The following is a 27,684-nucleotide window of genomic DNA, read 5'->3' as shown; positions in this document are numbered from 1 at the left end:
CTGTTCTCTTTCAAATTTATGGCCTCTTTTTCCATTAATTTTGTTACATACATATTTGTATATGCATATACATATATTCCTAAATACATTACATAACCTGCTAAGTCTCTGTGATGTTATTGTATGCATGCTTTCTGGGCTGACTATTTGGCATTGATGTGCCCTTCCCTGGGACAACTGCTTCTCCCGAGCTCAGCATTTCTTATTTGCCTGGAGTTCCATTAGCTCTTTCCTTGCCTTGCAAGCTTGCTGTTTTCCTCGGCAAATCCATCTCATAGGAAAGTCAGTCACTCTCTAGTTCCTAGCCCAAAGCATGAGTTGGAGTATGTTTTTGTAAGGAATATAGAGACAAATGATTTTGCTTTTCTTTAAGAGATGCTTGATTTTTAATTTGTCCTTTAAGTACTTACTGCAATCACAGTAGGCAGTTCCAATTTCTCCTGCTGTTTAAATATCAGCAACCCATCTTTACTTAAAACTGATAGAAGTAATTGTTTCATGTGCTTGAACAGAATAGTGATTAAGTGGCCTGGTGCCCATTTGAGTATTAGTCTTCCAGTTCTTCCAGAAGCAAATTTTAGGACCATCTTATTTGGTGTTTTAGTTAGAAGGGCTATTTTCACAAGACTGGCCTGTGAGTTCAAGTTTTTTGGTGTTGTGCAGGGTCAGATCCAGACTGCTGATTAACCATTTTGTAACAATTAGTATAAGTGGTTAGTGGAGGCACAGAGTCCCATAGGACAGGTACTGTGTGGTTGTTTGAATGCATTAAAATGAAGTGAGATTAAAATTTCCGTTTCTCACCTGCAGTGGGAATGCTTCAGCAGCACAGAAGGCTTATGTGGTGGTGTCCCGTGTTAGCTGTGGAGGTTCTGCTGCCTAATACTACCGAGAAGCTCCACACAGCCAGGATCTTTGACATGTGTGATAACATGGTGAGACACAAAAGGCAGTTGAATTTCAAGAGGGTACCCCCCTAGGAACACCCAGGTCTGGGACTTAGGGAGGGTGGGGCTTTAGATGCTTTTTCTCTAACATGGTGTTAGTACCTATGTGGACACAGAGGCTTTGAGGCGTCTAAGCCCACAGAAAACAGTCTGTGGCCTTCTTCACTTTGTCGTAGGATCCAGCGCATTGTGAAGGAGAGAAAGGAGCAGTGCTCACCGTGGTGACAAGAGAAGAAGGTGCAGCGAGGTGGCCCTTCCTAAAGCTCTCTTCTTGAGTCACACCCCGCTTCTTATTTTCTGACGCACTCTTTCCTCTTAAGGGAGTTTCATGCTACGTTCTCATTTTGTGGCCACATGTTTTTCCCTTGGTTCAACCTCCGAGGCTCTAGATCAATGAGCAGTTCTGATTTGATAACTGGCATAGGTTGGAGAGCAGATTATTTTATAGTTTATCTCAGTACCTGCTACTGTTCTAGACAACGATGCTACTAGCAGGCAATTCATGTTAAGGACTCGCTGTGTTCTAGTCTCTGTGCTGGCTTCAGACATCTGATCAATTTTATAGTTACAAAAACTTCTGACATGGTTACAGAAAGGTTAAGGTTACATCTCCATGCTAATGCTATCATTTTCTAGATGTACCTCTGTCTCTTAATTAAAGAAAATTCATGGTACTTATTATGTATTTTTTGGGGGTGTTAGAATTAAATAAATATCACAGAAACCACTTAGAATATTGTTTATTAATTTTACTTATACTTAATACTTATTATTGTTACCTTTAATTTTACTTATGTGGAAGTGTGGGTTTAAGAATGTTAAAGAGAGCAAAAATGTAATTATGATAGATTAGACACTGGATCCCTGGAAGGCAGTGAATAAAAAGTCAGGATAACAAAAAGTGAAATATTAGAAGAGCATTGGGTAATAGAGCAGTTGAATAGTGCAAAGCCATATGACAGTAAAGCAGTGGGGAGGAACGAGAAAGATGTGGTTCTGGTGCATAGCTCCCTGGTGTGTGGATGGAATCAGAGGAGCAAGATATGGTGTGGGTCATGGCTCCCTGGTGTGTGGACGGGATCAGAGCCTCACTCAAAGGGCAACCCAAGCATTACTGGGAAAGGCACTCCCAGTCCCATCCATGGCCAAGCCCACAGTTATAGTAAGCCTTGAACCCAGGGTTCCAGTACGACTTGGGGTGGGGTGTTAGGATTCCTACAAGATTCCTACTGTGTGGTAGGTCAGCAGTGGTAAGGAAGTTCTTTGTCATTCCCCTTATCTCCAGACCTGTGGCTGAGTAGCATCCTGAGAAGAAGTCCTTTGTTGGATACTGAATTATTCTGGGGGATGACAACAGGAATAATCGCAAGCCAGGGAGCCAGGAATAGCCTATGGTGAGGAGGGTTACAGACAAAAGCTGACGTGCTTTAAAATTCAGGTGGCAAGAGATCGAAGTATCAAAGGTGTTTAGTCGTTCAGCACTTCGTGGCTAGGAAGGACAGCTATAGAGCCAGTGACAGCTGTGGAGATCACTGGGTACCCCACCCTCTGGAGCCACATAACTGTCACAAAGCTCATGGTTGATAGTACAGAAAGCTGAAGTCTCAGCAGCATGCCTGGCTCCCGCAGCCTTATCTGCCAGAACGCTGTTTAACAACGAACAGGTGCACCTGCATGGGACCTCAGTGTTCTGTTTGCCTCATGTATTTTAATGTATCCGGGGGACCCTGCGCATACAGAACATTAGCCACCCTGAGGGTACTGACCTGGGAGCCTGAGGAGCATCAGTGAGCCTGCCTGCCTCACAGACTGTAAGGCTATGTATGGCCAGCAGGGACATTTGGTATGCAAAGAAGAAAACTAGTGGGAAGAGAACTCTAGAAGACACCTGGCTCTTGGTGGGTCTGGGTTCAACAACAGCCTACATGATAGAAAAGACAAGAGCCCAATTTTAGAGACCCAGAAAGAAGCCACTGCAATACAACACTTCTTTTATTCTTTTTCTTTGAATTTTATTTTCACTACATGGTTACTAATTATTCTTTTTATTATATTTATCTTATTTTTCATTAAGTTTTCTGACTTTGGAAAGAAGAACTTGAAAAATACTCTTGCTCTTTTCTCTCCTTATTTTAATATTCTTTTCCATTCTTCTTCCTTTCTTAATTTGAACATGCATATTCTTTGTTTTTCTTCCCTGACTCTTCCTTAATTTCATTAGTTTACCATGCTTGCTTTTGCCTTAAAAATTATAACTTCATAGCACACACATACTCACTCTATATATATTTGCCATTTTCTGTTTTATGAATATTGGTAGTGTATGAGTTGGCTTCAGTTTATTTAAATTGTTTGTCTATGTCATGTTCATTTTGGGGTTTTTGATGCTTTTTCAGTGGCTAACTTTCCTCTAGGGATTAGTGCCTGAAGAGTAGGTTTCTTACTGTGAAGATATTCAAATAAAATCTTAGGAGATATTCAGTATGATATATACACTAATCATAATATAGAAAAACAAAAAAGCAAGACTGCACAATGCCTCTAAGAGGTCTTAACTCCTCTATTACAAAAGCCAAGATACTAAAATAATTGAAATGTCAGACCAAGAATCACAAAGTTTATTCCTAAAAATATTGAGTAATTTCAAAGATGAAACATATACAAAGATGAATAAAGGAAGGAAATAACTTCAAGATGTCTATAACAAAGGCAGCAGTACAGAATTTATTAACATGGATGAGAAAATTAACAATAGAATTGAGAACTTGAAAACCAAGGGCAACCAAACAAATATTGGAATCGAAAAGTTCAGTCAAATAAAAAATACAGTTGAAAGCATTAGCAACAAACTAGATCTACCAAAAGAGAGAACCTCAGAGTCAGAAGACAAGGGTTGAGTAAATTCTAGATTTGAACATCTTGAAGGCAGAAAACCAAACCAAACCCCCACTACCATTAAAGCCCAGTAAGTACGGCTACAACATCTGAGAATTCTGAAGTAAGCAAAAGAGACCCAACACAAGAGTCCATGGCATGGAATAAGGAGCTGAGATTAAAAACTAAAGATGTAGAAAATCTAACCAATGAAACTATAGCTGAAAATTTACCAAATCAGAAAAAGAAATGGACATCTAAGCATAAGATGTCCATTGGAACCCTTGTTAAGAACAGTTACATATGAGTTTCTCCGTGAAATGTTGTAGTTAAAATGATTAAACTACAAACACAAAGAAATAATATTAAAAGATGCAAGAGAAAATGCTAACTCATAAAAACAAATGCACTGAATGAACACTGGACCTTTCAGGAGAAAACTTCAAATCTAGAGGAATATACAATATTATAGTTTAAAGCATGTAAGTAAATAACTTTCAGCCAAGATTACTCTATTCAGTAAAACTATATTTAAAAACTGATGGGGAGATAAAAAAAACCTAAAGACAAGCATGATTCAAAGTAATTTATGACCAAATATTTATTGCAGAAGATACAAACAAATCTTACACACAGAAGAAAAAGAAAGTCTCAGGCATGAGAGTGTAAGAAAGAAAGAATTTCATGGAAGGAATAGATGAATGAAGAAGAATTAGAAAAGGATTGATCATGTCAATCTCAGGAAATCAACAAGGCCCTAATATAAATATGAGAGAAAGAAAAAAAACTCAGAACAATTGAAGGAGCCAGGAAACTGCTAACAAAATTATAGGAACTAGAAGACAACTCTTAATAATAATTTCAAGTGTAAATGGTGTCAATTTTCCAATTAAAAGACACAGATTATTTGAGTGCATAAAAAACGGGATGCAATATTTGTTGTTTGAATGACATTCTTTACTAGAAAATACATAGAAACTGGAAGGAAAGGACAGAAATCTCCATGACAAAATGACAGCTCAAACCAAGCTGGAATAAGTGTGCTTCTGATAAAGTAGTTCTCAAGCCAAAACTTGTGAAATAGAGATGGTAATTCATGTTACTAAGGGAACCATCCATCAGGAAGATATGAGAATTGCAAATATATCTTCTCAGAGTTAAGACTGTTAATAGAAAATTTCAGATATTCCAAGAGAAGATGACATAAGTATGATCTGGAGAGAGAAAATAGATCCAGAAGACTGGACTTGGAGCCTCAAAAAAGAGGTAGGGTGAAGAAGGGTTCATAATTCTTGGCTTAGTGCTTACTAAGTTTCCGAATTGTGAAATAAAAGATTGGTTCCTTTGTTTAAGAAGTTTAAAAGGGATAAATGAACAACATTAATAAATACTAAGCAATATCATATGCAGAATGTTAGATACGTTTATAGAAACAGTACACAGGATATTACCAAGAAAGGTTCTATGACTTCTGGATCTAGATGTCTGCTGGATGGTGTCTTTGAATACAAAGAAAAATGTGGGTTGGCGAGATGGCTAAACAAACAAGTGTACTTGCTGTGTAAATGTGAATGCTTGAGTTGACAGCCAAGCATTGATATAAAAGTCCAAGTGTGGCTGCCCATGTATTTGTAATCTTGTGTTGTGTGGCAAGGGTAGACACTAAAGTATCAGCAGGGCTTGCTGACTGACAGCCTATTTACAGGTTCAGTAGGCGACTCTGTCTGAAGGCAATAAGCTTGCAAGTCATGGGGTAAGGTCTTCCTATAGCCTCTGCATGTGTTCACACAGACATACACAGATGCATACACACGAGCATATACCACACTCACAAACTACACACAGACAGGCACGCACGCACACGCACACACACGCACGCACGCACACACACACACACACACACAGTAGAGGAGCTGTAAATTGCTGGAGGTTTTTAACACTTTGGTTTTGATGTTGAGGAGGCTGTTGGAATGAAAGACACTCTAGCTATATCGACAGTCACAACCCAGTACATCCTGGAAGTTTGGAAAACATTCATTGTCTTGGAAAAAAATCCTGCTGAAACCATTTTCAAATGTTTTTAAATTTTTAAATCAATCCTGACTTCAATTTAAAAATTTCTTCCCACATTAATTACAAGGGTTCTGCCTATTTACCCTGGAAACTTCTGATTCACTTATCTTTATAGAAGTAGGTACGGAATGCTAAGCTCATTGTTTACATCTTACAGCAAAGAGGAAAGCATCCTCAGCAGGTCTCACAGTTAGCATTGCCCTCTAAAGGTCACGTGGCCTGTACCTTCCTAGTGACCTCAACCTAATATACCTAATATGGATTGCACAGTAATTAGTGATAAGTGAACTTTTTCACAAGATATTTCATGGCTGTAAAGATTAATGAATAATAAAGCCAAGTGCAAATATGTGAGTAGAAACAAGTTTAACAAAAGCTGAAAAATTGTACATCAAAACTGTCTTAGCAAATATTCTAAAAATTCTCTTTGTTTATTAAAAGAAAACATTTCTTCTCTATGTGCATATGATTTCAGGGCTAGTCACTCTTCAATGAACAGCAAACCAAAGAATCTATTTCATATTTGTGCATGCACATACATATGTGTAGCAATAATAAGTAAAAGAGACTGTCAGCTTGAGTTGGGAATCATGAAAGGGGTTTGAAGGAGAGTAGCTGGGAGGAGCCAGAGGGAGAAAAGAGAGGAAGAAAAGTGATGTCATTATGCTTTAATTAGGATATAATAAGTTTCTCCTAGAAGGTCAAAGAATCCACACAATACTGTACAAGTTTTTTTCATTATTGTTTTGATTGTGCTATACATTTTCTCTGATTCCCACCCTTTCTTCCCTCTTCCTGATTACCCTCTTTCCATGACCCTTATGTTCCCAATTTACTCAGGAGATCTTGTCTTTTTCTCTTTTCCATTTAGATCTAGGTATGTCTCTTTTGGGGTCCTCTTTGTTGTCTAGGTTTTCTGGGATTGTGATTTGTAGGCTGGTTTTTCTTTGCTTTATGTCTAAAAGCCACTTATGAGTGAGTACATATTATATTTGTCTTTCTGGGTCTGGGTTACCTCACTCAATATGTTTTTTTTTCTAGATCCATCCATTTCCCTGCAAATTTCTAGATGTCATTGCTTTTTTTCTGTTGTTTAGTACTCCATTGCACAAATGTACCCCATTTTTTTATTCATTCTTTGGTTGAGGGGCATCTAGGTTGTTTTCAGGTTCTGGATATAACAAATAATGTTGCTATGAACATAGTTGAGCACATGTCCTTTTGTATGAATGAGCTTCCTTTGGGTATATACCCAAAAGTGTTACTGCTGAGTCTTGGTAGATTATTTACTAATTTTCTGAGAAATCATCATACTGATTTCCAAAGAGGTTGAACAAGTTTTCACTCCAACCAGAAATGGAGGAGTGTTCCACTTACCCCAATCCTCTCCAGCATAAGTTGTCATCAGTGTTTTTAATCTTGGCCATTCTGACAGGTGTAAGATAGAATCTCAGTGTGTTTTTGATTTGCTTTTCTCTGGTGGTGATCACTCTACTCTCTTAAATTCTGGGATTACAGGTGTGGGCCACCATCACTCTAATTTATCAGCAGGCATTTTCACACTCAAGTATAGAAAGGACACTGTGTGGCAGTGACTGCCTGCATCCTATAAAAGCCACAGATAAACTACAGTTACCAGCATCCCTACAGTGAGATGTGATTTGGGGAAGGGTGAAATTGAGCTTAGTTCACCATTGTTGTCCTGGATCATAATTTTTATTTATTTATTTATTTTTTATTGCGAAAAGAAGACAAAAAACATAAACAAAAAACAAGTTTCCACCTCCTCCCAGCCTCCCATTTCCCTTCCCCTCCTCCCACCCTTCTCCCCCTCCTCCCACCTCCTCCCCCTCCTCCCACCCTTCTCCCCCTCCCCCCCACTCCTCTCCCCCTCCCTCTCCAGTCCACAGAGCAGTCAGGGTTCCCTGCCCTGTGTTAAGTCCTAGGTCCTCCCCCCTCTGTCCATATCTAGGAAGGTGAACATCCAAACTGGCTAGGCTCCCACAAAGCCAGCACATTAAGTACGATCAAAACCCCCTGCCATTGTCCTTGGTGTCTCATCAGCCCTCATTGTTCGCCATGTTCAGAGAGTCCGGTTTTATCCCATGCTTTTTCGGTCACAGTCCAGCTGGCCTTGGTGAGCTCCCAGTAGATCAGCTCCACTGTCTCAGTGGGTGGATGCACGTCTCGTGGTCCCGAATTCTTTGCTCATGTTCTCCCTCCTTCTGCTCCTCCTTGGGACCTTGGGAGCTCAGTCCAGTGCTCCTGTGTGGGTCTCTGTCTCTATCTCTATCCATCACCAGATGAAGATTCTATGATGATATGCAAGATATTCGTCAGTATTGCTCTAGGATAGGGTCATTTCAGGTTCCCAATCCTCAGCTGCCCAAGGAACTAACTGGGAACCTCATCTTGGGCACTAGGGAGCCCCTCTAGGGTCAAGTCTCTTGCCCACCCTAAAGTGCCTCCCTTAACTAAGAATTGTGGTTCCGTGCTCCCCTATCCACCTTTCCTTTACTGGATCATAAAATTTCTCATGTTCTACTCCCTCCGACAATTTCCCTTCTGTGAGACAGATGCTATTCATCCCACTCAGTACTCCAGAGCCTAGTGATAGTTGAGTCACAGGTTAAGGGGAGTCAATGGATCCAAATGAACATGTGGACAGCCACCTGTTAGCCTGCAGCATTCCCAGTGTTTTCCAAGGGATCAAGTGTAGTCATGCTCAGACCTCTGAAGAGAGGTTATTGACTAGTGGTACTGATGTCTCTGGGATTCTGATGAAACCCATTCTTGGAATGAAGGCAAGAAAAGCGAAAGTGAACCAGCAGGTGCCAATAGGTAAAGTGATGCTCAGCTGATTTTGACTGGTAGAGCATAACACCATCTCTCAAGAATCCCAAACAAGCAAAATAAGCCCATGAAGGAGCAAATCTGTCTTTGGTCTGCCCTTGTAATCTCCTTTCAGCACCTGCTACTCACAGGACTTGCAGGAAACAGCTGTCAAAGCAGAACAGAGTTTGCAGAATTCCAGCTCCAGCACCAAAAAGTCGAGTGTTAAAAAGGCAAGATTCTCTATGACAGGCGATAGCTTAGTTTCCAACACAGTGAGAAATAACTTTTGTTGTGGTTATCCATTAAGAAATTTGATCCTTGATATGAAATCCACTCAAAACAGTTATCAAAATTAACTGGAAGTGGAATAAATGCAGATATCTGGAACTTATTACAGGTTCTCTTTTCTTTCCTTCTCTTCTAATATTACAGAGAACTTGGTGAAAAATTCAGCTTCTGGTACTGTTCCTAGGGTGGTGTGTTTGTGGGGGGGCTCAGATAGCCCCACCCCCTTGCAATTCAGTGTTTGTATGCAGATGCTCACAAAATCTTACGTGTGTGCATGAAAGAGAAGGCAAATTGTGGTTGAAGCAAGAGGCAGGGCAAGACTGAGGATGAGGTTGATGGCTTAGTGCAATTTTTTTCAGGCTTCCCAAACTAGATTTAACTCTTTTTATTGGAGGAGGGGAATTTATGGGTTTGATCTGAGTCCATCTTCCAACTGAAAACCTAGGGATTCATTGAAACTATCTTCCCAGGTTTCACTGAGTTTTCTGAGGCACAGTTGGCATGTTTCTGACTGTGTTTCATATGGGTAAGATGAGCCTCGTATAGTGGTATCGCAAGGTATCAATGAAAGAACAAACAGAAAAGACTAGGTGTCATTTAGTATTTCACTTCAGTAGGAGCAAGCACCAGCTTTAAGGCCGACATAAGGTGGGTTTAGAATCATGTAACAAAACTTATGTTGTGCTGGGGAGGGTAACAGGAAACCTAGAATTCTTATACTAACATGTCTCAAAGATACCTATTATGGCAATGGTAAATCTGGAGAAGCCCAGCTATGGTGGACATAGGCGTGTTTTGAATGTCTTGATAATGAGTGTGATCCTGGATTATAGACGTGCAGGACCCTCATGATAGGCAGGTCACCTGAATCCCAAATTTCTAAAGCTCACTTACCTCCTCTTAATTCCCCTCTGCTGTTATCCTTTTTCTTCACAGTTATGGCCTCTGAAAATTTTCAGAATGACCTGAAAAATACAAAGGGTCCATTTCCTAGTAACTGTCTCCTTTATTATTATCAGAATGTCAAGAAATATGGAGAGCCTTTCCCCGGCAAGATGGCGGAGTACGACTTGACGACGCGCATCGCGCACTTTCTGGATCGGCATCTGGTCTTTCCGCTCCTCGAGTTCCTCTCCGTGAAGGAGATATATAATGAAAAAGAATTATTACAAGGAAAATTGGATCTTCTTAGTGATACCTACATGGTAGACTTTGCTATGGATGTCTACAAAAACCTTTACTCTGATGATATCCCTCATGCTTTGAGAGAAAAAAGAACCACAGTTGTTGTGCAACTGAAACAGCTCCAGGCAGAAACAGAGCCAATTGTGAAGATGTTTGAAGATCCGGAAACTACAAGGCAGATGCAGTCCACCAGGGATGGTCGGATGTTATTTGACTACCTAGCAGACAAGCATGGGTTTAGGCAAGAATATTTAGATACACTTTACAGATATGCCAAATTCCAGTACGAGTGTGGGAATTACTCAGGAGCTGCAGAGTATCTTTACTTCTTTAGAGTTTTGGTTCCAGCAACAGATAGAAATGCATTAAGTTCACTCTGGGGAAAATTGGCCTCTGAAATCTTAATGCAGAATTGGGATGCAGCCATGGAAGACCTTACTCGGTTAAAAGAGACCATAGACAATAACTCTGTGAGTTCTCCGCTCCAGTCTCTTCAACAGTTAACGTGGCTCATTCATTGGTCTCTGTTTGTTTTTTTTCAATCATCCAAAAGGCCGTGATAATATTATTGATCTCTTCCTTTACCAACCACAGTACCTTAATGCAATCCAGACGATGTGTCCTCATATTCTCCGCTATCTGACTACTGCCGTCATAACGAACAAAGATGTGCGGAAACGCCGGCAGGTGCTGAAAGACCTAGTGAAAGTTATTCAGCAGGAGTCTTACACATATAAAGACCCAATTACAGAATTTGTTGAATGCTTATATGTCAACTTTGATTTTGATGGGGCTCAGAAAAAGTTGAGGGAATGTGAATCGGTGCTTGTGAATGACTTCTTCTTGGTGGCTTGTCTTGAGGACTTCATTGAAAATGCCCGTCTCTTCATATTTGAAACCTTTTGTCATATTCACCAGTGTATCAGCATTAATATGCTAGCAGATAAACTGAATATGACTCCAGAAGAAGCTGAGAGATGGATTGTGAATCTGATTAGAAATGCAAGGTTGGATGCCAAGACTGACTCCAAACTAGGTCACGTGGTAATGGGTAACAATGCAGTATCACCCTATCAGCAAGTGATTGAAAAGACAAAAAGTCTTTCTTTTAGAAGCCAAATGTTGGCCATGAATATCGAAAAGAAACTCAATCAGAACAGTAGATCAGAGGCTCCCAACTGGGCAACCCAAGATTCTGGCTTCTATTAAAGAATTCTAAAGAAAAGAAGAAAAAGGAATCAATAAAAGACACAGTAACCATTATATATATAAAGAACAACATACATTTTTAGGAGCATTTGACATGTTTGTTGTAAATTTTGGAGAATTTGAATAAAATTGGCCATGATTCACTTAAAAAAAAAGAAATATGGAGAGTATTGTGATGTATCAGTGTTTTGAGCCAGGTTTATAGAGATTATAAAAGTCTTTTCTCCTGTCCAATAATAGAAAGATTTTGGATGTTAATAGTATGACAAGTCAAAGCAATATCTTCTTGACTATTCCCAACTCATGCCTCCCATAGCTAAGAAGTGTATTAGGCTTCTGGAAGTCCAAACTGCCTACCCTTTACATCTAATAGTGAGAACTGGGCAAGATCAGGGCCACTTAACAAGTCACATCTGTATACAGAAAGAATAAATTGCAATATTTTAGGGCAATGAAAAATTCTACTTTGTAACTACCAAATGATGGCCAGAAAGGGCATGGGCCAGAATTCATGATGGTCCCAGATGACTGTATGGCTTAATTTACATCTATATTTTATGCTTTTCGTTTTTCTATTCTGTTCTTTACCTGCCATTCTCATAGCATTTGCAAAACATGACCAACTCACATTATTCCACAGGGAACAAAACAACATGGGGCGAGGAGGCCAAGGTTGCTGTTGAACTCAATGGTTTTTAAGCTTCTCATTTCCTACCTAGAAAATGAGTAGGAGTCTCCCTTTGGTGTGGGATTTCCCTCTGTATGCTGTGATTACCATTAATGAATAGAGAAACTGCTTTGGTCCTATAGCAGAGTTATAGAGGAACAGAGCTAGGTGGGGAAAACTAAATAGAATGCTGGGAAAAAGAGGGCAGAGTCAGAGTGAAGCCTTGTAGCTTCCTGGAGACAGACACTGGGAACTTTATCTAGTAAGCCAAAGCCACTTGGTGATACACAGATTAATGGAGATGGGTTAAATTAAGATGTAAGAGTTAGCCAATAACAAGCTAGAGCTAATGGGCCAAGCAGTAATTTAATTAATATAGTTTCTGTGTGATTATTATTATTTTTTTTGGAGATGAGGAGTTGGGAATAAATAAGCAGCCTGCTGCTACACCTCTTCCCTCCTTTGTGTATGTATATCTACACAAGTGGGAATGTATCAGTACCTGGGAAATGAATATGAGTCCCTCTCCCTTTGTATATCTACACAACTGTAGATGTGAATGTGTGTGTATGGAGGCCAGCGGACAAGCTCAGATGTTCTTTAGATGCCATCTATCATTTATTACTTACTTATTTAGTTGTTTTCTGAGACAAGTTCCCAGAAGCTCATCAAACATGTTAAACTTACTGGCCAGAATCCCAGGGATGTGCATAGCTCTGTCTTCCTGGTACTGGGTTACAACTGTTCACCTCTATACACAGTTTTGTTAGGTACAGTATGGAGATTGAACTCAAACCTCACTTTGCCAAATGAGTGGTCTCCCCAGCTCAAGAATATCTTTCTTGCATGGTTGTTAATGAAATGATGTGTATAACACTGGGTGTTGTTACAGTCATATTCACACTTTCCACATTGAAATATACATGGCTTGGGGCAAGAAATGACCTTTATCTTCAGGTTATTGTAGCACATGACAGATAGCCAGCAGTTAATCAACAAATCACCAGATTGGCAAATTTTCACTGTCATATGATCTCAGGCCATGCCTATCCTTCATGAAATCTTTTAAGTCTTTAATGTATTATTAGTATATATGTGGAACTCCTGTTTTCAATGATATGAAAAGCATTTATATCTTAGCAATTATGTAACTGTGTTAACTTGTATGTATACAAGCGTCACATAACCGGTTTTAATGGAGAATTCAAGACCTCATCACTGGCGATTGTAATTGAGGAGGTCTGAAGTAAAGCCCAGAAATTTTTTGTTTTGATTTTATTGACATCAAAACTTCCATCCATGTAGAATGAGGGAAGAAGGAATAAATCAAATGGTCCAGCTTCCAGGAAACTTGCAAAATGGCAGAATGAGTCACAAATCACTCTTGGGGAAGTGGGGGTAAATGAGAGTTTGAGGTGGTGTTTGCCAACTCTGGGAGCCTTGCTTCTGCTCTGAACTTATTTTTTCATTGACAATTGTGGGAGCGTTTGCTAGTTTGGAAATTACTTGCAAGATCCAGGACTTAACCGGCCCATTCATCTTAAACTCTGCTTGAGCCTGGTGATTCCCAATGCTGCCCAGTGAAGGTAGAAACACAATGACCAAAACACAATGTATAATGTCTTATTAATCTGAAGTGTGAAGGAGCCTGTGGCCACAGTGCTGTTCAATGGCACTTTTTGTGCCCCTAACATAACATAGTGTTTCATGAAGCAAGGGTGTACTTGAGAGCTTGGTTTTATAGACAAATGCTGGGTTTTTAATGTGTTATTTCAAAGTACAGAAAATGTTGTTTAAAAGTCTCCTTGGATATTTTTTTCTGATGGAAAAGAGTATCAAACCAAATTTTGGAAAATTTACTAGGCTCAATGCTATACAAATTGTCTTGTACTTAGCAAAAGCTATTTTAATATATCAGTTTGGTTTTAAGGAAAACAACTAAGATATTGTGGGAACAATTAGTTTAACCCTAGAAATCTATACTATATGGTGTGAGGTTGGAAGAACTGAGAAATTGAATGTCTGGAAAGGACAGTAAGAAAGCTGGAGAGCCACCCAAAGCCTCAGCACCGCTGTTAGGTCATCATGTGCAGGATATCCCACAGCCTGTATCCCACAGCGAGAAAAGATGCCTACCCTAGAGTTCCCCAGGAGTTGCTCTTGTTTGGTAGAGCCAGAGTCATAAAGAGCACCTGGAAGCCACATCTGTACCTGTCACCATGTCTATCATCACTCCGACTTCTTAATCACTGCTGTAATTTTTGCATTTGGACAACTCTAATTCAGATCCATGTGGAGAAGCCCTCGGGAATCAGTAAACAGGAGTGTATCCCTACGTACCTTAATGCATCGTGAATCACACATTGAGCACACTTTCCATCCTGCTGCTTCAGAGCCGAGTGCTGGGCATTGGCTCCACTTGAGTTTCTGTGTATTTCGAGTATACTTCTGAGAGAATTCCAATGACTTTATTACTGAGAAGGTTGCAAATCGGCAAAGCTGAGTATATTTATCATGTTGGGAAAATGTGCACTCCGAGATAGGTCCTTGAGACAGTCTGTCACTAATAAACAATTAAAAGACAATACATGTAGATGTGACATAAATAGGATATATTTAGAGTCACATCATTAGGCAACATGGCATTTTCTAGTTCAGTTGATGAAAAAAAAAAAAGAAACAGTTATGTCTATGCTTAAGGTGGATACTCCCAATGAGCCTCAAAAATGGCTTTGGAAATGAAACACCAGAGCTGCTAACTCTCTGTTTGCCAAAGAAAGGTGGAAGGTACTTGGGGCAGGCTCAACAATGGCCCCTGAGATTTTTGCCATAATGCCCTGAGTCTGTAGATGTTGCCTGTCTTATGGATACAAAGGGAATATTTACTAACATTTTGTATTTTTTTTTTTTTTGGTTTTTGGAGACAGGGTTTCTCTGTGGCTTTGGAGCCTGTCCTGGAACTAGCTCTGTAGACCAGGCTGGTCTCGAACTCACAGAGATCCACCTGCCTCTGCCTCCCGAGTGCTGGGATTAAAGGCGTGCGCCACCACCGCCCGGCCACATTTTGTAATTTTTATATTTATAAAATGTCATAACTATAAAAGGAGACTGTAGATGTGGTAGTTAAGGATCTTGAATCAGGGGTTGGGTTTCTAGCTATTTGGCCCTGCCTTAAAAACTCTATCAGTAAAAATCAGAAGAGTATTAGATTATAGGGATGAGAATGGGAGTAGATACTGTAACTACAGAGATAGAGATGGGACTGACATGGCCCCAAGTCCTAGAATGCCAGTCACCTCCCTAGATGGAAAGAGATTCTCCATGAGGGCCTCAAAGGAGCATGCCCTCTGCTCACACTTGAAGTTCATTCTGTCAATTATTAATTTGAACTTTTAGTCTCCAAGACTGGGAATGAATTTCTGTCACTTTAAGTTATTGGGTCTGTGTTGTTATAGCAGCAAATGATACCAATGCATTCCCCTCTTCTGTCATCAGTTTTCCTATCTGTTTGCTTTTATAGTGAGGCTATGGTAGTAAGCAAGATGGCAGCAGGGCTCTCTGAGTCACAACAACGAAAAGTTGGTTTTCTGGCACTTTGTGATGTAAGGGTGGGGGTTTTTCTTTGTAAAAACAAGTATCATTGGCAAAATTCCTCTTATTTGGGCAAAGAAAACCCCCTTTGTGTCTTATATTTATCTTGGGGTCTTCAAGACCCTAGGCAAACAAAACAACTCCCTATCTGGTCGCATTTATTTTCAGGATTTTATATCCTTCTTGATATTTCTTGGGGGAAGTGCCTGATCCTGTGCTTGATTGTTTTCTTCTTTTTTTCTATTCTGGAAGATCCGATGAGATGACTTTGTTGCTGCTGTGAGCTGTTTCCAGTTCTGTGCTTCTGGGAAAAAGCCACAACTCTCCCTTCATTTTCAAGGTTTATAAACCAGAGTTAGGTAACTTCCCATGTTGTTGGAGGGCTTTTTGACCCCTAGTTCCTAGGGCACCATGTTAGTTGAAGCTGCATAACACAGCGCCACAGACTAGGTGCCTTAAGTAATATGTATGTATTTTTTCATAATTATTGACCTAAAGAGGTCGAGGTTTTGTCTGGGCTGACTTCCTGTGAGGTTTTTCTCTTTGATTTACAGATGGTCATTCTCTCCTTTTGTCTTCCTACAGATTCCACTTTTGCCTGTCTTTTCTCATCATAAAAGGAAGGCAATAAATAGGGTTTGATCTTGCTATGATATTTTTATTATAATTTAAATACCTCTTTAATAGTCCTTTCTCTGAATGCACATTCTGAGGACAGTATGCTGAGTTTTTAACTCTATGAATTTTTGAGGAGCACAATTTAACCCTTAACAGACTTTATAGGTATCACCTTATGTACAAAGGTAATTCTGGTGAAGGGCTTGTTAGAGTGGCAAATTCAGTAAGCACCGAACAATATTTATTACTGGCTTATCATAGGTCTATAAAATTAGAACAGTTATACATATATGATATGACTATTATGAAGTTGTAAGTATATGCACATATCTTGATACCTTAGTAAAATGTTTGTGTCTTAATTCAGGTGATATATCTGGACTAGTTTTTTCTGTTTTCCTCAATCTCATGGAGATGTCTAAAATGCAAGGTGCATCTTCATACCTTTCAGTAATTCTTCTATTAACCAGTATCTATTGAGGATTTTTGTAATGTCAGGGTCACAATTATATGTTAAAATTCAGTTTAAATCTCATGGAAAAGCAAGCACAGTGCCTCAGTTGGATTGCAGGAGGGGCTCTGTTATGGAAGAATTTTCCCACAAATTCTTTGAAGTCTTCTAGCATTGGAAAAAGGTTTCCCCTTTACTCGATTCTTTACAGGCTGTGACACTGGGTTGGTGAATAGGATATGGCAGAAGTGATGCTTCATTTAAACTTTAACTCCTCTTTGAAACTCGGATTTAGGGGAAGCCAGATGCCATGCAATGGGTCTGACTGCCCTAAATCCACCATGCTTTGAAGAAGTCCAAGCTAGCTGTGTGAAGTGGGTGTAAGAAGAAAGAAACCAAGAAAGTTTTGGCTATTCCAAGTAGTCTATCCAGGAGTAGATGGCTAAATAAAGAAGCTATCTTAGAAATTTAATTCCTAAATGATACAATGGAAGAGAGAATCTAAGGATTTGTTTGAAAACCAGAACCAAGATCCCCCCAATACACAGTCCTATTCAAGCCATCGTGGCTGTCTTCAGCTGATCAAATCAGTCTTTCTTCATTGTAGTGATATCTTGAAAAGTTGTGAGCCCCATAGCTAATGATTATTTTATGCTACTAGATTCTGTAGTGGTTTCCTAGGTAGCAATAGGTAATTTAAGCAGGACTCTAATCTAGGTATGAAAAAGAATTAAGGAATCTTATATATCACTTCCACATTAATAGACAAGATGCCAGTAAGTACAGAGTTCTTAAACAATACCTGTCTGCAAAATCGATTGTTTCCAAAAGACTATGCCTGGTCAGGCTTTAAATCTCATAGTTCCAGCTCTGTTAATGAATTGTCTATAGAAAGCACTGATTTTGATCCTTACATAAAACTGCTTCCTGTGTGGGGTGGTTGGTCTCCTGGGGGCTGACACTGCAATTTGCTACAGTGGCCACCCTCCAATGGCTCTGTGTGTCATTACCACATTACTGCAGGCTGCTTACTCAGCCTTCTCTGAGTATGCCGGACCCATGCCAGAGTGCTACCTCATTCTGATACCCAGTCTTCTCTGTTAGAGGTCCTGCCCTTCTCTTTTCTTCTTAATTATTTTATCCCTCTTTTTGTATCACTGGGTACAAACATTCTCTCAAAACATCCCCTCCAATTCTCCTTCATAATCGGTTATAGAAAAATAGCATCACAGAGACAATTAGAATGTGTGTCCTAGAGGAAAGGTCGGCACTTCCTCTTCTGGTATGACCTTGGAGCCCTCAGGCCTGGGTTTTCTGAACTAGTAATGCAGCGATATGGTGGTGCTTGCAGGAGAGTAAAAAGTATCATTGCATCATATGCACAGAACTGTGCTTGGCATATAGCGGATGTTGTCGGGGTTGTCTTTTAGGATTTATAACTTGTGTCTTTTAGTATGACAAAAAAAATCATGTTCATTTACGAACTTGTTTGCTAGGTCCTAAAAGATTAGTTTTCAATAACGTTACTTTCTTAATGCCCTGCACACTCCAGGTCAAACACAAGGTGCTCAACTACATTTCTGAATGAGTGAGTGTAACAAGAAGGTGGGGCTGATCGGAGAGGAACTGTGAGAGGTGAATATGATCAAAATAGACTACATGGAATCCTCAAGTAGTCATCAAAAATATTGAAAAAAATTAATGATTCTGTTCTGTTCAAAACTGTGTTCATAACAGAAAAGTAGTATGTGTAGCCTTTAAGCATTGCAGCAAAACAACAGAGATGATCATCTTAGAACAGATTTTGTTTCTAGGCTTGTAATTCTCAGGCTATCAGCCCGTGATTTATTGGCTGCTCTGCTTTAGATCTGGGTGAGGCAGCATCCCATGATGGGAACATTGGTGAAGGCCCAGCTGCTCCTCATGACCAGGCACCAAAGAAAGAGAAAGAAGGAGCCTGAGGTCCCACAGCAGCTTCAGACATACTTTCAACAAATTAGAAACCTTTTACTGTTTTTTTGTTTTAACTTTTTAATTTGTTTTACATACCAACCACAGTTCCCCCTCCCTCCCCCACAATCATCCCCATCCACTCCTCTGAATGGTAAGGCCTCCCAGGGGGACTCAACAAAGCCTGGCACATTAGGTTGAGACAGGACCAAGCCCCTCCCCACAGCATTAAGGCTGAGCAAGCCATTCCACCACAGGGAATGGGCTTTAAAAAACCAGCTCATGCATCAAGGATAGATCCTGGTCTTTGTCCTACTCTTAAAAGCTCCAAAAAAATCCCAGTAGTGTCCCTGTCCTGGGGACCAAACTATTCACTCATGAAGCTTTGGGAGAAATTAAACATGTGAACTATGGCAGAGAGCGAACTTTGCAGCAGATTTCATGGGATCTAATCTCTGTTATTATGAGAATTAATAGGATAGAAAGTTGGCTGAAAGAATGAGTGTAACAACCGCATTTTTATGTGTGGGTGACACTCATTGCATAGGGTAAGATAAGAAGCTTCATGAAGTAGGGCCCTAGCAAGCCATGTCTTGAAGAAATGAAGATGTTGTGATGTGAAAACTGAAACACTAAGTATTCATGGAGGGCTGCATACAGGAATGAAGAACCTATTTATTTACACACAGGACTAACATTGTTTAACCACGCATTTAAAGAGGCACACAGAGAATCATAATAATTTATTACAATGAAATAAAATGAAACAAGGTTATTGAGTCCTAAAAAAGTAAAATATCCCTGAGGTTAGGAATGAAATTTCTCCTTCAAATACATACTTTGCAGTCCTACTTATTTGAAGAGTTAGGACACAGATCTTGATATTGTTGAATTTACCCTTTTTATATGAAAACCATAAAGCAACTAATTACATGAATCATATGTGGAATAATAATGCTTAGCAGCTAACATTTATCCCCATTTGCCTAGTATTTGCTGGCACTTTAGTATGCGATAATTATTAACTCTGTATCCTCATATTGATCTTAATATGTTGCCTCAGGGACATAACAGGCTCAGAGATATATCCAATACAGTTTGAAACCATGTAGAAGAATATTTGAAATCAGACATCTAGGTTGATTCCATGCTTTAAAAACTTACCAGTTCTTTAAAGTGTAAACAGCTAATTTTCATATTAAGAATACTGGAAGAGCGCTTGACCAGATGACTTAGTATGTGAAGTGCATGCTACAAAAGCCTGAGGACCTGAGTTCAGGTCTCCAGAACCCATGTAAAAAGCTGGGTGTGGTGGAACATGCTTAGAACCCCAAGGCTGGAGTGGGGGTTGGGGGCACAGAGACAGGAGCATCCCTGGAGCTCACTAGCTAGCCTGTGTAGCCAAACAAATAAGCTTAAGTTCTCTGAGAGGACATCTAATGTAGAGAGTACCTGTGCTCCCTGTGCACACTCATGGATATGATGGATATGTGCACCCTCCCTACATTCACATACATGCACACATACTATACACGACCACAATAAAAGAAAAAAAGAAAATGCAAGACATAGTTCTGTTTATTTCAAACTTCTCTTTTTTATTTCTTTTTAAAATTTATTAAAAATTCCCACCTCCTTCCCTCCTCCCATTTCCCTCCCCCTCCCTCCATCCTCTCCCCTTCCCTCTCCAGTCCTAAGAGAAGACAGGATGCCCTGCCCTGTGGGAAGTCCAAGGCCCTCCCACCTCCATACAGGCAGGTCTAGGAAGGTGAGCATCCAAACAGACTAGGCTCCCAAAAAGCCAGTACATGCAGTAGAATCAAAACCCAGTGCCATTATCATTGGCTTCTACACATCCTCATTGTCAGCCACATTCAGAGAGTCCAGTCTGATCACATGCTCATTCAGTCCCAGTCCAGCTGGCCTTGGTGAGCTCTCTTGGGACTATTTTCCTGAAACATAGAGGACTCCTTGGACAAGAAAGGAAATGAGTCGAATGTTCATCTAAGATAGGTTCCAAGTGGACCCAGATGAGCACCATCAGCCTTTCCCAGAATCCTTTTAGAATACCAGATTCTTGGTCCTCCATCTAGGATAGCTGGGCCAAAAGTTCTTAGAACGGAGTCAATCACTGCATTTTCACAAGTCTCCCAGGTATTCAGGTTAGTTTGCTGTCAACTTTATACAAATTAGGGCCATTGAGAAGAGGGCAGTTTAGTAGAGAAATTGCCTCCATCACACCAGCCTGAATATTTGACCAATGGATGAATGAGAATTAAAATGTTTTCTCTTATATTTTAGATATCATCCAGGGTTCTGGGAAACAGAAAACAAAACACACACACACACACACACACACACACACACACACACACACACACACAGTGTATAAAGTTGGTCTTGTTCATGGTTTTTTCCTCTGTATTCAGCACAGTACCTGGTACATATATTAGGCCCTGTTAGAGGAATAAATGAATGGGTGAATGAATGAACATCAGGACTTTTCAGTGCCCTTTCCATGGTGCCAAAGTTGATTGTTCGAATGTTACCCTCAAGCCGTGTTTCCTGTCTTAGCTGAAAAGTCATCTGTCGCTTGCTGTTCTTATCCCTCTGGCCCCAGGAAACTTGACAAATGCTTGTTCACTGGCTTTATCCACTGTACACCACATAAACATCCTCAGATACCTGAAGCGAGGTTAAGAGGAGAAGACTTGGTGTAAAATTCACCAAGCTCAGGAAAAAAAATGTTGTCAAAGCTAAGAGATTTCTCAGCTATAATATTGAATCCTGGAACTCATTTAACTTTCCTTTGTAGTGGAATATAAGAAACTAGAGAAGGGAGGTGTGGTAAAAATCCCCAAATCTGTGGAACTCTTCTTAGTGTCCAGAGGTGCTGCAAAAGGAAGCTGTGTGAACATTGCCAAGGCATGCCACAGAGCTTGGACTCACAGCCAGTTTCTACAATGGCATCTTTCTTTTTCAGCTTTCTCAGATGTCTGAGATGATTTTTTTCCTTGAGTTTTTTCCTTTGGTCAGTGCTTTGCTTGCAAGGGACCTGTACAATTGATTATGAGTGAAGGGATTCCTCTGAATCTATATTTTTGCTTTAAGCTTCCCTCCTGAGTTTTAGACCATTATAACAGCTGTGTATCACAGATCTCATCCGGCTATGCCATGGCTATTTCAAACTGCACTTTTCCCCAAATAGAATTTATTCTCTGATCTCAGAAATGAGTTCTACCTTCTAAAGTGCCTACTGGGATCAAAGACACCACTTTCCATGCCATCACCTGGGCAGAAGTGTAGGCCTACTCCTCTACGCTTCCCTAGCACAGCATTGATGGTTATAAAGTGACATTGATTGATAGCATCCTAGGTTTCAGGTGCTATGCTAAGATCTTTATGTGTTTTTTACATTAACCATCACTATTGCCCACACGGAAGGTAGTTATTTTTACTTTATAGTTGGGGAAAAAGAGGCAATGGAAAAGTATCTTAATGCATCTTTTTTGCCTGGAGTTCTTGTTCAGTCATATGGCAGCCTGAATCATCTTTCAATGTGCATATTTACATGTGACTTTGTCCTTACATAGGATGCTTCACTGGCTTCTCGATGTCCTTGGAATATAACTGAGATTCTTTGTTAGGAGTATAGGACTCTTTGGGATCCAGTCACTCAGTGTTTGTCAATCCTTATTTCTAACTGCTCTTTCTTTGTCCTTCATCTCTATGAAGTAGCCACATTATGATAGATACTTATAGTCTCTTGGTTTATGCATATTTCCCCAGCCTCATTAAATTCTCTACTTATTCCACAAATGGTTCCGGGGAGCCCATCTCGTGTAGGAACTACTCCTGGCACCGGTGATATTGTAGTGAATAAAATAGGTCAGAGCCCCCACTCTGATGTTATCTGTTCTGGTAAGGAGGCCATGTTACTATAGGGAAATAACTATGTAATACTTTCATGTTCTGGCCTTGAATGCTCTGTGGAGAAATGAAGTAGGCTTAGGTTTGGCTTCTGTTGCTTTGATGAGCACATGAAATTGGTTACAGTCTATCACCGAGGGAAGTTAGGGCAGGAGCTCAGGCAGGAGCTGAAACAGGGTATAGAGGAACATTGCATACTCGATTGCTCCCTCTGCCTGACTCAATCATCTTTCTCTTATAGGCAAGGCCCATCAGCACATGGATGTCCCTGCCCACAGTGGACTGGTACTTATTACATCAATTCTCAATTAGGAAAAACTTCACAAACCTGGCCATAGGCTAATCTGATTTGGGCAATTCTTCACTTAGTTACCTTTTCTCTGGTTCCTTTAGGTTTGTGTCAAGTTGACAGCAGAGACTCACAGTGGCAGTAATAGGTCAGAAAGTGACAGGATTTTATTTGAAATAAAGGTATTCATAAGCAATTTCCTTGAGATAAGAACTTACTAGAAATACTTGAAGAAACTAAGAGAGGTCTATGGTGGCCAATGTAGTGATCTGGAGGGATGAAGGGCAAAGGAAGTCTTAATATACTTAATTATATTAAGTATCGTCTTGAGACCATGGCAGAAACACTGGATTTCATTCCAGGTATGATAGGAGACTATAGAAATTAGAGATTGGATGGTTATGGAATTGATTGACAGTTTCAAAGGATACAAGGCCGCAATGTGACTGTTAAATAGACCACAGTGGGAGTAGAGATTAGGCTTGAAGATTGGATAGGAGGCCTCTAAGAAGCACCGGTTGTCATTTTAGAAGTTTCCATTCCCCCATACACCTCTTCACCCTCCTCTGATGACCATGTTCTGGAAATAGCTGCTGTGATGTAGCAAGTTGATACAGGTAGAGAGCGCTGTGAGTCTGCAGAGGAGGCAGGCAGATCCCAGTTCCTAGAGTACGATTTACTGTAGACTGTTAGTTGGCTTCTTGTCTCTGTAATGACATGCATGAGACAATCACTTTATAATGAGTGAGGGAAGGTTTATATGGCTCACAGTTTCAGAACATTCAGTTCATAATCAGATGGCACCATTGCTTTTGGGTCTGTCGTCAGGGAGAACATTGTGGTGGAGTCCTTAGGCAGAGGGAACTTTTGCCTTTATGGTAGTTGGAAGGAGCCACAGGGTCTCCATATCTCCTTCCACAGCACATGTCTAGTGTCTTGGTTTCATACCATGAAGTCTGCCACCTAAAGGTTCTACCACATCCCAGTACAGCCATGAATTTGTGACTAACCCTGCAACACATGATTCTGGGGACATTCAATCCATGCTACTGTAGGGACTAGCTGTCAAAAGGAAGGTCAAATGTAGTCACTAATTTAGTGAGTCTCTATGACTCCTGTCAGAAAGCAGGGACTTGTGGTTTTATGCAGTATGCTGGTAAAGTACAAGTAAAATAGGTCAGGGTTACTTGTGGGCGATAGTCATGGCTACAATTCAAGACCCTTTATTAAACTGGGTCTTTATCGCTTTTCTGCCCAGCTGTATGTACTCATATGAAGAGTATTTATATAAAAATAACTCTTGTGTTTGTTTTCTCCTCCATTCTCCTGATGTAGAATCATATCTCTCTTTTACAATGCTTTATCTAACTCTTTTGTGCTCCTGTTACTCAATAGGTAACAGATTGAAAAATATATGAATGAATGAATAAAGAAGTGGACAGATTGTTCAGCTAAGGCTAAATAGCCACATACTTATTTAGTCAGATAAAGAAGGGCTTAAAATAGCGCCATTCAGTTAAAATGACCTCAGTATGTACAAGTCAACTTTATAGCATAATTTACAGATGTGAAAGCATCAGAGATCATAATTGTTGTAGAAACTTGATTAGTGGAGTTATGAGGTCTTATAAAGTCCCTTTGACTCCAGTGTCACCTGCTGGAAAGCACTCAAAGCTGCCCTTCCACTGATCAGACTTTTCTCAAAGCTCCTCTCAGTTTGTAACAGACGAGAGACCTGCATACTTAGGTAATAGCTCAACAAATAGAAACTGCACCACTTTGATCATTTTTTAAAGGCTGTCAAGCATTTGTGAAATCCCCACTTCAGCTTCCTGAGGGTGAAAAGTGACTTTCCGGGCCACTCATTTGTACAATAGTCTTCAGCTGGTTTTCTATGCATCCTCGTGGCACTTAAAATGAACTTCATATAAGCAAATCTCTCATCTCAAACAAATAATGGAAATTTTATTTATTTGGTGAGCATGCTAAAACATTCTGGAATTAACCAGCAAGCCTCTTGAGTGCACTTAAAAGGATGCCTTTTTGTTAGAGAAAAACCTTTCACGCAACTCCTAAGGATTTATCAATTAAATTTGAACAGTTATAACTTAGATATTTCTATCAGATATGTACTTTTTGGCATCTGTACTAGGGTAAGTTCTGCAGGTACTGGGTCTGGACACTAAGTAGGAGATGCCAGGTTCTAGCTCTCAGTCTAGACTAATCTGGGGAAGTGTAGACCTCACTCCATAGGGTTATTGAGCTTTGGAAATGTGGACCTATAGAGCCCAGGTTTTAAATTAGTTAAATTATAGCTAAACTTGGAAAACTGACTCTTGATTTGGTTGTTTGGAGGCTTAAGTAAGTTGGATTACCTTGGCGATATGGCTCTACTAGTTCAGCTATAAATTTTATGAGTTTTACACTGAAAATAACTTTCTGATGAAAATTTAGTGTACCAATTAAGAGGTACTCTAAGTACAAATTTAACATTGAGTTTGAAGACCTGATTACAAAAGGATGTAAAATATCTCATTAATGCCTTTCATACGGATTACCTGTTGAAGTAATAACATTTGCATATGTTGAGTTAAAATATGTTAACAAAATTAATTTATCTGATTTATTTTTACATTATAAATGTGATTACTAATATTTTAAATATTCACAATCATAATACTTCTACCAGAAAATGTTGACTGTCTTCCATTACTACTTCATACCCATATCCTGTTACAGTCAAAAGCACACAGCCCACATTTAGTCTTGTTCTATTGTTCCATCTATTGAGAGCTGTGTTGGATGCTGCAAGTAGAAAGCCTGCATTAGAATACTGTCTTCTCAAGTTCCTATATAGAACACTAATATCTCAGACACTAAAATCAACAATTAATAAGTGGGACCTTATGAAAGTGAAAAGCTTCTAAAAGGCAAAGGACACTTGACAAAATGGAAGCTCACAGAATGGGAAAATGTCATCATCATCCCTCTTTCTGTCAGAAGGCTGATTGCTGTAGGGACTCCTTCAGCCAATAGCCTCTAAGATACTCGTTCACTTGGGTGTTGTCTCTTGTACTATAAATGCAGCCAGAAAGCTTGCATGCTCTCTCTCTCTCCGCTGCTGGATTCAGTTTCTGTTCCACGCTTGTGTACAGGACTGTGATATGTAAGCCTTCCCCCCAAATAAAGAACCCTTTATTTCACTCGATTCTGAGCTAGTGTGGGACTACTTTATAGTGTCCATCTACATCTGTGCCCAATGTGGGGCTGAGTACATCCAAATAAAACCTGAGAGAGCTTTAAAAAGGAATTCTAGACACAAAATGGACTGATTTAATATGTAAGAGCTAGTTAATAAGAATTCTAAACTAATAGGCCAAGCAGTGTTGTAATCAATACAGTTTCTGTGTGATTATTTTGGGCCTAGGAGGCCAGGAAACAAATGAGCAGCCTCTGCCTATAGTTGATTTCCAAAACATATAAAGAAGGCAAGAAAAAACATAGTGGGACCATTACCCCAGTAAAGTTTTGTCAATTCCATTTGTATATTTATCATAACCTTCCTTCATTTGAGATATTTTGAGAGGATTTCTGTTTATTTATTTATTTTTTACTTTTGAGATTATAATTGGTTTCATTTTCATTAATTGTTATTGTATGTATATATGTCCATATGTACATATATTCCCATATATGTGTAGAATCTGCTCAGTCAGTATTATGTATGTATGTTTTCAGGGTTGACTCTTTGATATTTGACATTGAATAACTGATTGCTGGACTCTTCTCTGGGTGAGACTATTTCTTCTGCCTTCAGCATTCCTTAGTTGTCCAACTGTCTAACAACAACCTCACCATTTGTCCTTATACCTATAGATAGGTGTAGTATTCCCCACTCATCAAGGAAAGTTTGAAGCACGATTAACATAAACTCAGGGATAGAAATTGGGGTTCGATCTGAAGACCAGAGAAGCAAAACAGTCAGCCACTGGTTCTTACTTTGACCTCAGTCTGAAAATGGTTATCCAGCCTTCAGGAATCTTAGAATGAGACTGAGTTTGAGAGATGTTTCCTCTCATTTTATAATCCTCCCTGAAGTAATAAGGGCAGCGGCGGGGCTGCGTCCCCAACACCCCAGCCGCCTGCCCGGCTAGCTTATGCCCTGAAATAATTACACGGACACTGTATTCTTTTAAACACCGCTTGGACCATTTCTATCTAACCTCTTCTAGGCTAATTCTCACATATTAATTTAGCCCATTTCTAATCATCTGTGTTGAGCCCCTAGGTGCGCTTACCGGGAAGATTCTAGCCTATGTCCATCCTGGGTCGGAGCTTCTTAGCGTGCGTCTGCCCAGGAGCCAGGAGCATGGCGTCTCTCTCAGGCTCACTTCCTCTTCCTCCCAGCATTTTGTTCTGTTTACTCCTCCCACTTATCCTCTAACCAATAAAATGGGCCAGGGCAGTGCCTTTATTAGCCAATGACCTTCCTCATCACCTCCCTATGGCTAGGGTTAAAAGCGTGCACCACTGGGATTAAAGGCTTGTACCATCTGGTGTAGGCAGAGGCTGCTCGTTTGTTTCCCAGCCACCCAGACCTGAATAATAACACAGAGACTGTACTAAATACAAGACTGCTTGGCCTATTAGTTCAAGCTTCCTATTAACTAACTCTTACATCTCAAATTAACCCATTTCTATTAAGCTGTGTATTGCCATGTGGCTGTGGCTTGCCAGTAAGTTTCCATCTGGTATTTGTCTCCTTTGGCAGCTACAT

At 39.9% G+C, this 27,684-nt stretch overlaps 1 pseudogene; it reads left to right on the top strand.

The window, feature by feature from the left end:
* Positions 1-10,063: 10,063 nt before the first annotated feature.
* LOC121440557 lies at positions 10,064-11,537 on the top strand (annotated as a pseudogene).
* The last annotated feature ends 16,147 nt before the right edge of the window (positions 11,538-27,684 follow it).

The sequence above is a fragment of the Microtus oregoni genome, unplaced genomic scaffold, assembly GCF_018167655.1.
Source record: "Microtus oregoni isolate MIOR12 unplaced genomic scaffold, Mior012 000068F_ref0000429, whole genome shotgun sequence".
NCBI classification, from domain to species: Eukaryota; Metazoa; Chordata; class Mammalia; order Rodentia; family Cricetidae; genus Microtus; species Microtus oregoni.
Note: the sequence above shows the minus strand (reverse complement) of the source record. Positions and strands in the feature narration are given on the sequence as shown.